Genomic DNA, 14,103 nt, shown 5'->3' with positions numbered 1-14,103 from the left:
AAATAGAAGGTATTTCTGACATATTCCCAACATCTAGGATGGCTGTTTTGTTCCCCCTGGACTTAATAACTTGTGAAAATACCTTGTCCACTGAGGACTGATAACATATTGGACCAATCCCTGGAGGGCCTGGTGTCAGAGTTGGCTCCCTGATGAATTCTTGCCTCTGGCTATTTAGCGTTTCTAGCAGTATAATCTTTCTGTGTCTTTTCTGCAGCACTTTGTTTCTCTGTTCCAATGTGCTGAAAGCCTTTTGCATTTCTCCATAGCTATACTGCTTTTGAAATGGTTCAACGTAGCTGTGTGGCTTACCATTCGAATGCCATCTCTTCAGATGACTGTTTTCCACTGGTAGTAATTTGTCATTTCTGTGGAAGGGATTTGTTTGCTTGGGGAAGGTGCCAGTGTTTCTCCACAGTCTTCTTTGCTGAGTAAGTTTTCCATGTGGCTGGCTGTGTGGTTGGTAATCAAGGCCAGACATTTTGTCATCAAAATGGAGAGATGGGTAAGTGTTTATCACCACCATAGATAGGGCAGTGAAGAAACAGCAGACAGCCATGGGCTTCTTCCTTAATCTCCTCTTCAATTTAAATCTGGATGTCTGAAAGAGGGGAAAATAATAATAGTTCAGCAAAATTGTGCTGTTTCATAAAAATCTCAGTGCTCATTACCACAAGCTACTGGAGAGAGTTGATGGAAAATGTATTGAATGTTCATGAGATTTACAAAACTCTTCACTGAAAACAGTGGAGATGTTTTTCATCAGAGAAGTAGCAAAATAACATGGCTTTACATTGCATAGAATTGGCAAGCAGAAACAGATTGCCCAGTCCAATGGGTCTGAGTCAGTGTTTATGCTTCACATGAATCACTCCCCCGCCCCCCCACCAACCCTACTTCTTCTCATTCAATCTGCATATCCTTCTTTCTCTCTCATGTGCTTCATTAGTTTCCCTTTAAATGCATCTTTGTTATCTGCCTCCACCACTACTTGTAGTTGCAAATTCTACATCCTCATCATGAAGATTTTACTTCCGTTGTTTCTGCACGGATTTTGTTCTCAAATTTCAGCATCAATTGTTGGACACTTATCGTCAACAAAATATTTTGTGCAGTTGAGGAACAGCAAGCCACCCACAGCTGCTCATGTCAATTAAGTTGTATTTACAGAGGCCTATCCAAAAGTTTCTCCTCCCATGGAAACATTTCAGAAACAATCTTGTGTTTTGGAATAGTGATATGGAGAAAAACACTGAGCATAACCTAAAACTTTTAAACTGCAGACTTTGATGGGCCAGGATTCAGCGTAAGTTGTCAAGGCAGAGACATTGTGCTGGGTTAAGTGCTCAGCAATTTACTGAGAATGGAGACAAACAACCAGGAACTGGGTACCATGAAGAAGGGTGAGCTCACAGAAAGCATGAAGGGGGCAGGAGGATGAAGATTCAGGGCTAGATCGGAGAGGAACATTGGCTTAAAAACAGAAAGTGCTGGAAATGCTCAGCAGGACTGACATCATCTCTGGAGAGTGAAATCACATTAATGTTGCAAATTGAATATGATTCTTCTTCATAACTGGAATTTTCATCAGTTTGGAGCTTGTGTTACTTAACACTGGAAAGGAAAAGTTTTTTTGTTAAACTGTCAGGTGATATGAAGGATGAAATGAAGCCTTGAGATAGGATTGTTTAGTGCTGCTGGTGAGCAGGGTAGAGTGTATGGATGTGGTAGGCTGTGGCACTGAGTGGGAATCTCAGAATGCAGCAGAAACAGCAGCTTCAGGAATGTTGTAAGTCTCAGCGATATCTGTAACCCTGGATCGATTCAAAACATGAAAGGTACTGTTTCACGGAGAGGTCTGGAGGCTTGCACGGTTTTTTACAACTGATCCACAGGCAAAGTTCCCCAAATCTGTTATCCTAGGCAGGATCTCTCAATTTGTTAAATTCCAGTGGGTTATCCCCAAATATGTCCCTGGGTTCAACGGAATGGACTGGCTCTCTTTCTTTATTAAACCCCCTTGGTTGGTGGCAGCAAGATTACTTCAAAAAGGATCCCTTCCCTTGTGGATATCTTTTCCTAGTCCCAAAGTATTTATATCATAAAAGAAGCCAATTTAACCAGACCTTCTTGAGTTAAAGAGAGAGTGAGTTTATTAGCTACTAAATGTGAGAAAGATACTAAAATACACACACATACATTAACTCAGATTAGAAATGAGAATTGGGTCCAAAAATTTTAAAAATACACGAATCAGTCTTTGATTTATCCATGAGGACTAGATGGTGGAACACCATGGTATTTGAGATTTGTGATTCCAGTAGTGCTGACTTCAACAACTGAACAGTCAGTTTTGAGATTCCAGTGTCCTACAGTTTAGCTGAGAAGCTGTCTGACTTAATTTTCAGCTGAAGTTTTGCTGATTTGGCTTGCTCCAAAAATCAGAGAGACAGAGTTTTACTTGCAAAATTTTGGCAAGGGTGTCTGCTTCTGTCTTTCCTCTTGTGTCACACACGCTGATACACCACATACCAGTATATTGACCATGTTGTACAACTGATTTTTATCCCAATCTTTGTATATTCTTCGAAGGTGAAAATCCACAAACAGATTAGTGGGTGGCATGATGCCAAAGCAGTTAGCACTGCTGCCTTACAGCCCCAGGGACCCGGGTTTGATTCCTGACTTGGGTCACTGTCTCTACGGAATTTGCACATTCTTCCCGTGTCTGTGTGGATTTCTTCCAGGTGCTCCGGTTTCCTTCCACAGTCCGAAAGACATGCTGGTGAAGTGCATTGGCCGTGCTAAGTTGTCCCACAGTGTACCCAAAACAGGGAATTTTCATTGTAACTTCATTGCAGTGTCAATATAAGCCTGCTTGTGACACTAATAAATGAACTTATTAAAAAAAGATACTTCACTTCCATTATTTCTACACGAGATGGCAGTTATTTTCTGTGTGGCTTTCATGCCTTTAATGTGTCCCGGTCTAGAAATTAAGGATGTGATATTTCATTATCTCTCTCTTAGTATCACCCACTGGAATTTAGACAGCAACTGAATTTACATTCTCAAAATTTACATACTCAGTATCTTTGGCTTATATGTCAATTTTTAAAACCACAAATATTATTTAAAATTCAGTATATCAGAACATAATGCAAGGTTTTTCTCCATCACCGTGACAGGCTAAACATGAACCACTTATTGGTAACCCACAACTATATACATACCCGAGGTAATGCTATGTATGGCTGCTGGCTCCATGCAGGCTTCTTCCAGACTCTTCACCATAGACAGTCTACACTTATGTGGTTACATCATAACATGGGAGTACTGTTCTCTGCTTCCATATTAACCTATGCTCTGTTGAACATTCTTATACCAACTTAACGTTCTTATACCAAGCCTCCTTACCCAAACATGTTTACAATACAATCTTTACTTGCTACTCTTTCTCCTCGGTCAAATCTTTGACTTCATAAATTTAGGTGGTCTGGAGGCTGGACAATCATCCACATCTCGTTCTGTTGTATTTGGAGCAATGGCAGTCTCAGTTGCTTTGGGTTGACTTTGTCGGTTTGGCATTGAAATTGTACCACTCTGTTTCTGGCACTTGCTAACCTCCATTTGATTAGCTGTCTGCACTCCTTCCAGTTGTGTTTCACTTTATCAACAACTCATGGATTTGTCACGTTCCTTCTGAAGGGAATGTTCACTCTGTTTATCCCTAGGGTGCACTCAGATTTTCTTTTTCTATAGGATCTCCATGTTCTTGCTGGATGTTGATATTTCAAAAATGCAACCTTCCTTTCTACTTGTTTCGCAATTTCAGCCCCATCATTTTTCAACAACTCAATGATTCTCAGTTTGTTTGAGGGAACCAGTATTTTCTCTTCTAGTTCCTTCAGCTTCAGTGTCAGACTTACATTTTCCAATCTAATTTCTGTCTTTTCTTTCTCTAACCACAGCTTTGTCCTTATCCTTCATTTTGGTTTCACTGTTGACCAGGTCAGTCTCCGATGAAGTCTTAACTTGTTTCAGTTCTGTAACTGTGCTAATCATGGATTAATTATCTGTTTACTGCTTACAAAGTTCTATGACTTTTACTTTCAATGCATCCTCTTTTACATTCAGCTGGCTCTTTAGTTTCTTTCTTGTACCCTTTGACTTCCTCCTGGAAGGTTGATGTGTCTTCTCTGCTAAGTCTTCTCAAACTTTTGAATGGGCTTACCTCATATTAAGTTGATCTTTCCCTAGACCCTAGCTATGACTGTAACGTTACATTCTGCACCCTCTCATTTCCTTCCCATGTACTGTATACTTTGTCTGTATAGTGCACCAGAAACAATAGTTTTCACTGTATTCCAATACATATGACAATAATAAATCAAATCAAATCAAATCAGTTTTTCCTGTAGCAGTGGCAGTGAGCTATTGGCTACCAGCAGGATCTTCTGTTTCCTCCAAAGCCAACGGTAATTTGCATAGCTCACTGGCCCTGTGCCAGGGAACCAGCTGCAAGGGGTTGACTTCAGCAGTCCCAAAAGATTCAGCTGGACAGAAGGGCCGGAAAATCCTGTCCTCTCTCTTTTTCCCGCATTTTGTCAGTTTTGGCTGGCTCCTGCTGTGCTGATGGTCAATTTCCCCAGTTTAAAACTTTTTAACTGCACAGGAAATCTTTAAAATAGTAATACTGGCCAGCTGCTGAACTTTAAAACAAGGGACTCAACCTAAAGGCAATTTTTAAACTCTGTCTACAGTTTTTTAATCAAACTTTTTTCTTTAAGTTCAGCTTGTTCACCTCATGGACACTTGCTGCAGCTTTCTTCAGCTGTGCTCTGCATGTGCTGATCCTGATGGCTGCCTATTTTAACAGGTAAGTTTAGCCTTTTTACTGTATTATGTTTACCCTTGTTATGATTTGGCTAGGGGTCTTTGGACTCTTCTTTCACTCAGATTCTTCTTTTCATCTGCACAATGCATTATCATTCTTCTCAGCCTTTTTAAAAGTTTTGCTGAGCCTTCTTGTCATTTGACTGGGTCCTTTGACTCTGTGTTCACTCATGATCAGGTCTGGTATCTAGTCAGCACACTTCTCTTTTTGGTTGTTAAATTTTGCTCAGCTTTTTCATGATCCACTAGGTTCCTTGACTCTGTCTGGCAATAGACCTCCGCATCCCCCTTTGGAATCATTCATGTCTCCAAAGAATCTTTTTATTTAGGTGCTTTCCAACTGTGTCTTCAATTTAGACACTCTTCTCTTAGGCCAGGTTTCAGTTTCTTTACTCCTTCATGCATTGAAAATCTGGGTTCCTCCTCCAGCTTCTCTGGGATTTCGAGGTCCACCCTTCACTGCCACCATGCTGTAAAGGTTTTTGGTGTTTGACAGAGAGGCCTGGAGGCTTCTGTGATTGAACATAAACTATTTATTGCTGTTCATAACTCTGTACATATCCAGAGGGGATTCTGACTTTAGAGGTGTTCAGTCATAATCAAACATATAAGAACATAAGAACATAAGAAATAGGAGCAGGAGTAGGCCATCTGGCCCTTCGAGCCTGCCCCGCCATTCAATAAGATCATGGCTGATCTGTCGTGGCTCAGTTCCACTTTCCCGCCCTCTCCCCATAACCCTTAATCCCCTCTCTTATCAAAAACCCATCAACCCGCTTCTTAAAAATATTTAGCGAGGCAGCCTCCACCACTTCAACGGGCAGAGAATTCCAGAGATTCACCACCCTTTGAGTGAAGAAGTTCCTCCTCAACTCCGTTCTGAACTGCCCCCCCTTTATCTTGAGGCTGTGCCCCCTAGTCCTACTGTCTTTTTTGAGCGGGAAGAGTCTTTCCACCTCTATCCTATCCATCCCATTCATCATCTTATACGTCTCAATGAGATCTCCCCTCATTCTTCTAAACTCTAACGAGTACAAGCCTAGTTTATTCAGCCTCTCCTCATAGCTCAACCCCCTCAACTCCGGTATCAGCCTAGTAAACCTCCTCTGCACTCCCTCCAAGGCCAAAATATCCTTGCGCAGGTGCGGCGCCCAAAACTGCACACAGTACTCCAGCTGCGGCCTCACCAATGCCCTATACAGCTGCAGCAAGACCTCCCTACTTTTATATTCAATCCCCCTCGCTATGAAGGCCAGCATCCCATTCGCCTTCCTGACCACCTGCTGCACCTGCAGGCTGGGTTTTTGCGACTCATGCACAAGGACCCCGAGGTCCCTCTGCACCGTCGCCTGCTGCAGTTTTTCGCCACATAAGTAATAGTCCTTCCTACCATTCTTCCTACCAAAGTGGACCACCTCACACTTGCCAACATTAAATTCCATTTGCCATTTCCTGGCCCATTCGCCCAGCCTATCTAGATCCTTCTGCAGACTCTCCACACCCTCCGCACAATTTGCCTTTCCCCCAATCTTGGTGTCATCAGCAAATTTCGACACCCTACACTCGGTTCCCTCCTCCAGATCATCTATATAAATGGTAAATAGCTGAGGCCCCAGCACCGACCCCTGGGGCACCCCACTAGTCACCAACCGCCAATCCGAATAGCACCCATTGACCCCCACTCTCTGCCTCCTATTTGACAACCAATCCTCTATCCACGCTAACACCCTACCCCCAACTCCATGTCCTCTGACCTTCTGCAGTAACCTCTTGTGAGGTACCTTATCAAACGCCTTCTGAAAATCCAGAAAGACCACATCCACCGGCTCTCCTCTATCCACCGCCCTAGACACATCCTCATAGAACTCCAGTAAATTGGTCAGACACGACTTCCCTTTAATGAAACCGTGTTGCGTCTGCCCTATCAAGCAATTCCCTTCAAGATGCCTCGCAATTTCCTCCTTAATGACGGATTCTAACATTTTACCTACCACAGACGTTAAACTAACCGGCCTGTAATTCCCCGCCTTTTGCCTGGCACCCTTCTTAAACAACGGCGTAACATTAGCCGTTTTCCAATCCTCCGGCACTTCCCCGGAATCCAGCGACGTCTGGAAAATAACCACCAAGGCATCCACTATCACCTCCGCCATTTCTTTCAGAACCCTCGGATGCATTCCATCCGGTCCTGGGGACTTGTCCACAATCAGCCCCTCCAGTCTGTCGCGCACCACCTCTCTAGTAACAGTAATGTCATTAAGACCCTCCAGTCCTACCACCTTTCCATCGCTAACACCCGGCAAATTATTCACGTCCTCCTCCGTGAAGACAGAAACAAAAAAGTTATTCAAGACCTTAGCCATATCCCCATCCCCTACCACTAGGTCCCCTTTCTCATCCGCTAAGGGACCAACGTTCACCCTAGCCAGCCTCTTCCTTTTTATATATTTATAAAAACTCTTGCTATCCTTTTTTATATTAAGTGCTAGCCCAGCTTCATAGCTTCTTCTACCCTCCTTTATCAACTTTTTTGTCAATCTTTGTTGACATTTAAACCTTTCCCAATCCTCTTCTCGCCCACTGCTCTTAGCTACTCTAAATTCCTCCGCTTTTAATTTAACACTTTCCTTCACCTCCTTCGTTATCCACGGCTTATTACCTCTCTTCCTACTGTCCTTTTTAACCATCGGAATAAATTTCTGCTGAGCACCAAGAAAGATCTCCTTAAAGATCCTCCACTGCTCCTCAGCAGACCTACCTTCCAACGCACTCCCCCAGTCCACATTCGCCAATTCTTCTCTCATCCTACCATACTCCCCTCTATTCAAACAAAGGACACGTGTCCGGGAACCCACTTTCTCCTCCTCCATCTGCAACAGAAACTCCACCATACAATGATCACTCTCCCCAAGAGGATCCTTCACCTCAAGGTCCCTAATTCTACCCGCCTCATTACATAGCACCAGATCCAAGATAGCTCGCTCCCTCGTCGGCTCCAACACACACTGTTCCAGGAAACTATCCCGGCAGCATTCCAAGAACTCCTCCTCGAGCCCACCTCGTCCAACATGGGTCGACCAATCAATATGCAGATTGAAATCCCCCATAACTACTGCCGTCCCATTCCTGCACGCCGCACTTATTTGCGCGTTAACAGCCCGAATAAGTGCGGCGTGCAGGAATGGGACGGCAGTAGTTATGGGGGATTTCAATCTGCATATTGATTGGTCGACCCATGTTGGACATGATAACTTTGGACCACTGGATCCTCAAACAAGCAAGTAAACCAAGGCTGGAATCCTCTGGTCTCACAAGCCCCGCTGCTGCAGCCAACGTGAATGGAGAATTTGGCGCTCAGCTAAATCGATGTTCAGTGTAGCAGGACTGCATAATCCTAGCTGCAGGTGAATTCAGAGAATTCTGGCCCAAATATTTGAATCTGTGGTTTCTCTCATACTCAGCAGGATTACTATTGAACAATTCTTGTACTGGGTGCTGTCTTCATGCAGGATTCGTTCAGACTCCTCCACAGGCTATCTACTCTCATGTGACTCTCTCCATTATACCATGGGCGGTCCTGTTTTCCTGTCCCACATTAAACTTGCCCTGTTGAACATTCTTATACTATAACTTCAGTTGGAACTCATGTGAAATAAGTCAGAGCCAGTTACTAAGGGAAGAGATATTATGATTGTGCAAGTGAGTATCTTACCATACACCAGAAGGAAGAGACTAAATGAGAAGCTTAAGGGGGAAGAGTAGAACTTCTTCAAGGCAGGCACTCCTGGAAGAGAAGTGGACTTGAAGCAAACACTAAAATAAAAGCAAATACTAAAGATGGTGGAGATCTGAAAGAAAAAACAGGGAGTGTTGGAAATATTCAGGTCTACCTGCAGTTGGTGAGAGAGAAATAGAAGCTGAAATTTTCTGCCCTCATTCGTGGCTGGGATTTACTGTTACTGCTGTAAGTGAATGGAGTTTTGGCTAAAATGTCAAATTTTCCATTCTCGCTTGCAACAGGTCCTGCCACGGTCTGGCCCGGAGAATCCAGTAAAAAGTCTGACAACACCAGGTTTTAGTCCAACCTATTTATTTGATAATATACTCACAAGCTTTCGGGTTAGTCCCTTCGTCAGGTGAATGGAGAGTTCTGGCCTCAGACAGAGCATATAAAGCACAGACAGTTTAGAGATTACTGATTAGAATGCGAATCCTTACACCTAACCTGCTGTTCAAGACCTGAAGTGGCTGATAATGTGAGTGGAAGGAGCACTGATCACAGTTTAAAGAGATGTGTATTGTCTCCAGACAGTACAGTAAGTGAGGTTTTGCAAACCCAGGCAAGGCCAGAACTCTCCATTCACCTGACGAAGGGACTAACCCGAAAGCTTGTGAGTATATTATCAAATAAATAGGTTGGACTAAAACCTGGTGTTGTCAGACTTTTCACTGTGTTTACGCCAGTCCAATGCCGGCATACCCACATCCAGAGAATCCACCCAGAGTTAACTGCCGGAATTTTACTGCCTTACCCACCCTAGGCTCCGTAAGATACCTCCCACGGCCAACAGAAAATGGCGTTCTGTAAACCTCGTCCGCCCTGATTCTGGGACAGGAGGTGGCGGTAAAATTCCAGCCAACATTTCAAATCGAATATGTGTTTAAAACTGTTAAATGAAGTCTTGCATCTCTATATTTACCTTGAAGATCCTCAGAATGTTCCAAAGCATACTTATAGCAACAAAACCATACCATAGAACCATAGAAAATCACAGCTCAGAACCGGGCCTTTTGACCCTTTTTGTCCATGCCAAACCATTTTTTGCCTAGTCCCACTGACCTGCACTTGAACCATAAGCCTCCAGACCCCTCTCATCCATGAACCCGTCCAAGTTTTTCTTAAATGTTAAAAGTGACCCCGCATTTACCACTTTATCCGGCAGCTCAAACCACACTCCCATCATTCTTTGCGTGAAGAAGCCCCCCCGCCCCAATATTCCCTTTAAACTTTTCTCCTTTCACCCTTAACCCATGCCCTCTGGTTTTTTTCTCCCCTAGTCTCAGTGGGAAAAGCCTGCTTGCATTCACTCTATCTATACGCATCAAAACCTTTTACACCTCTATCAAATCTCCCCTCATTCTTCCATGCTCCAGGGAATAAAGTCCTAACCTATTCAATCTTTCTCTGTAACTCAGCTTCTCAAGTCCTGGCAACATCCTTGTGAACCTTCTCTGCACTCTTTCAACCTTATTTACATCCTTCCTGTAACCAGGTGACCAAAACTGTACACAATACTCTAAATTCGGCCTCACCATGCCTTATATAACCTTACCATAACACTCCAACCAAAACAAATGGAATTTCACAGTAACTTAATTGCCGTGTTAATGTAAGCCTTACTTGTGACTAATAAATAAACTTTACTTTAAATTACATTTTAAGTAAAACATACCAACCAATTTATACGTGCCATGCTCCCAATAATGGCAATGAGATGAATTATTATTTTTTTGGTGATGGTTAAAGCATGAATGATGGCCAGGTTTTTGGCAGAGCACTGTACAGCTCTTTAAAAAGTGCCAAGGAATCTTTTACATTCAATTGACCTCATGGCGATGGGTCCTCTGTTTAACGTCACTACCAAAAGACAGCAGCTCCAGCAATGTAGCACTTGTCCAGAAAGGTACTGAACCTAGGTTATGCACTTAAACCTTGGAGTAAGCCCACAACCTTCTGTTACAGAGACACAAATACACCCACTCAACCAAATTTACACTTTTTTTTGGATTCTGACAACACCACAAAATACTTGCTTATCAGAAACAATCCTGTGGTGCTTGCTTCATGGGTTTCACTCTTGCCTTGTACCCAAATGGTTCTGTGTTCAAATCTCACTCCAGGGACTTAACTTAAATATTCTCAGCTGACATTCTAGTGAAGGAGAATTGGAAATGAAATGTTGGTTTAGGGAAATGCTAAACTGAGGACCTATCTGCTCTCTGGACATTAAATGTCCCAGGTGAGAGTCTCCCAAAAATATTCTAAGTGTTGAATTTGTGTAAAAACTGTTTTTTCAGCGGAATTTTCAAAATTAATCTCCACACTCTGTGCAATGCAGAGTGCACTAGTATGGGTCAATAGAAAAATCAGTGGGTGGGGCCTATTCCCGCTGGAGAGGCTGGCAGCGTAGTGCTGTAAAAAGTCTGACAACACCAGGTTTTATCCAACCTATTTATTTGATAATATACTCGCAAGCTTTCGGGTTAGCCCCTTCGTCAGTGCTGAGCAGGCCACTAAGCGTGCACCGATTTGTCAGTGCCGAAAACAACATATGCACAATTGGCCCACACTGGCAGCCTCCCAATCGCCCATCTACCGCTGCACACACCCCCCCCACCCCATCCCCAGCCCCTGGACATGTCTGGCCCAGCCTCGATGTACCCCCGAGCCTGCCTCAACTCCCCCTCTCACCAATCCCAGCAGGCTGACCACCACCCCCCCACCCACTCCACCCCATCCCGATGGCCAGACCCAATGCTGACCTCCCACCCCCTGTCACCGCTGAGTAGAGTGGCATTGGGACCCTCCTGCCCACCGATCTCTCCCACCCCCCAGAGGCTCTGCCCATGATGCCCCTAGGCATTGCCACTTTGCTCCTTGGGGCAATGCTGAGTGCCAAGCTGGCAATGCCCAGGGGGCACTCTCTTCACCTCCACCTCCTGTGGAGGCCTCCATGGTCCTCCCTTCACTCCAGCAGGGTCAGGGGCTGCCAGTTCCCAGAAAAGCTCCCAGAAGCCATTGCAAACTCTGCTGGCGTGAAACTCTCCTGGCGGCAGCAGCAGCAGTGGAGTGAGGTGGGGGGGGAGGGTGAGAGAGAGAAAGACTCAAGCAAGTTTGGAGACTTCAGTCCTGGGACCGCTAACCCGTTAATGCGATCCTAATTCTCATCTCCATAAATTGTACACCTCCATGCCGATTTCTGATGCAGAGCTGACAGCGCATGAAATCCAGCGGCCGGAGACTCGCAGAGGCCGTGGCACCTAGCGGGAAGCCTGCTACATGGCCTCCGCTTCAATGGGAGAATCCCCTCCCCATTGCACGAATTTGAAGAACAGCAGAGGAATTCTGGCCAGTCCTGACCAATGTTTATCCATCAAACCCAACATCACTGAAAAAAGATTATCTGGCCATTATTACATTGCTGTTTGTGGAAGCTTGCTGTGTACAAATTGGTTGCTGTATTTCCATTGCAAAAGTTTCATTTCAAAAGTACTTCATTGTTTGCACAGGGCTTTCTGAGTTTGTGAATGGCACTATAAAAATGCAAGTATTTTCTTTTACAGTACATCTCACTTTGATATCACAATATGGTTTTAAGATCCTACTGTCCTCCTGCTGAGACTTGGAATGACTGTAGCATTGCTTTTGAGAGTTGCGAGCCAGGTCTAAGTGTTATGAAGCTTTGACTTACCTACACGCTGTGATAGATTTTCTTTTAGAAAATTAAGTTAAGTCTGATGCTTCAAATTAAATGTACAAAAGCACTTTGATACAAAATAATGAAATCATACCATTTCTCCTCAGGAACGACGATTTTCTTGCACCTTTTGAAATGTAACTTTTACATTCATGTCAGAAATTCTTCTGCTATCTTCCATCCGTAGCTTCACATGGGGATTTACTGCATTTTTTCCCTTCTCTGCAGTACAGGCAAAGCATTTCAATAAGAAACCTGAGCTACTTTACATGGAGCCAGTTTTATACTGGAGCCAGTCTTTAGTATATTTTTGTGTCATTATTGCTTTATAGACCCTTCAGTGCTACTTTCCATTTATAGGAGAAATCAGAAAACTCTCCCTTCTATCTGCAGTCCAGAAAGTTCAGTGCAAATTATTTGTTCATTTATTTCTGGTGAAATGTATCTTTCTTGCCAAGCATTGAAAAGCAGGACCACATTTGTATAAACTCCTTTACTTCTTTGAGTCTCAGCCCACTAAACATCACTCCCACTGAACTCCCGTATCATTTCTAATCTATAATGAAAAGTACCAGCAGTATCACAGTTAAAACAGCTTGCCTATCTCCTCCCCTTCTAGGGAGGGCCCTCTATGTTCTGAAAATCATTTCAAAGTAAAAGCTTTATTTCTTTGTGAAGGGCCATTTACACAAGAAGCAAATACTTGTAATTTTAAACAAGAAAGTGAAGTTGAAGGTAACAGTAATAGTGTATTATGGTACTGGACTAGCATGCAAGTAATTAGGTTAAATATCTGGAGATAGAGTTAAAATCCCATTGCAGCAGCTGAGAAATTTAAATTCAGTTAGTAAATAAACCTGGAATTAAAAAATTTGTATCAGCAAATTTCATGGCAGATTGTTCTAAAAGGCCAGCTGGTTCACTAATGTCCTTTAGGGACAGAAATCTGCCATCCTTACCTGGTCTGGTACATTTGTGACTCCAGACCCAGTGTAATGTGGATGTGCACTTGGCATGCAAGGTTATGGGCTAAATGCTGGAAAACAGGATTAGAATACTTAGGTGGTTAGTCTTTGCTCAGCACAAGCACAATGGGCTGAAGGGCCTTTTTCTGTGCTGTTTACCTCTATGACTCTTAACTCTGAAATAGCCTAACAAGGCTTTCAATTGAGGATGTTAAATGCTGGCCTTGCCAATGATGCTCCCATCCTGGGAATGAATAAGAAAGGTGTTTACAAACAGGAAGAAAAATGTTCTTGAAAGTGATTGGATTTGCCTAGAAATTGAGCTGAGGCTGGTAGTTCAGTCATATTTTCTGCACCTGAAACTCTCTGAATCGAAACTCTCCAGATATTGTGCCATGGTCTTTGCCTTAATGTTCCCAGAAAAGCTTCAAGAGCCTGTCGGTGAAGAGGACTGCAAGATTGGGTCTTTACTAAAGTTGCAGCAGCCCGTGGGTAAGTGCCAAAAGGCGTGGGGACCTGGTTTGGCGATCAAGGTGAGGTTCAGGGTGGATCAGGGGTCTAGTGCGGGAATGGTGCGGTCTTGGTCAGGGATCTAGGAGTTCAGTGTGAGAATGGGTCAGGAGCAGTGAGGAGATGTGTGGTGGATGAGGTTGGGAGTGACCAATGCAATGGGTCAAATCCACTGCTTAAGGTTTGGGGAAAGGACAACTCTTGTTTGTCCATGTCCAACATGACAATAATGCATTTCCCACCAGAAATGTGCA

The 14,103-nt window shown here is 43.7% G+C and overlaps 1 protein-coding gene across 1 annotated transcript in view; it reads left to right on the top strand.

The window, feature by feature from the left end:
* Positions 1-13,833, top strand: part of pomgnt2 (protein O-linked mannose N-acetylglucosaminyltransferase 2 (beta 1,4-)) — a 108,499-nt gene extending 94,666 nt beyond the window's left edge. The window contains exon 3 of the transcript XR_013887710.1: positions 13,760-13,833. The gene's annotated coding sequence lies outside the window, so the exon portion shown is untranslated. The remainder of the gene's footprint in view (positions 1-13,759) is intronic.
* The last annotated feature ends 270 nt before the right edge of the window (positions 13,834-14,103 follow it).

Source organism: Carcharhinus amblyrhynchos, chromosome 8 (assembly GCF_965287045.1).
Source record: "Carcharhinus amblyrhynchos chromosome 8, sCarAmb.v2.hapA, whole genome shotgun sequence".
NCBI lineage: Eukaryota > Metazoa > Chordata > Chondrichthyes > Carcharhiniformes > Carcharhinidae > Carcharhinus > Carcharhinus amblyrhynchos.
This window is presented reverse-complemented; position numbering and strand designations above follow the sequence as displayed.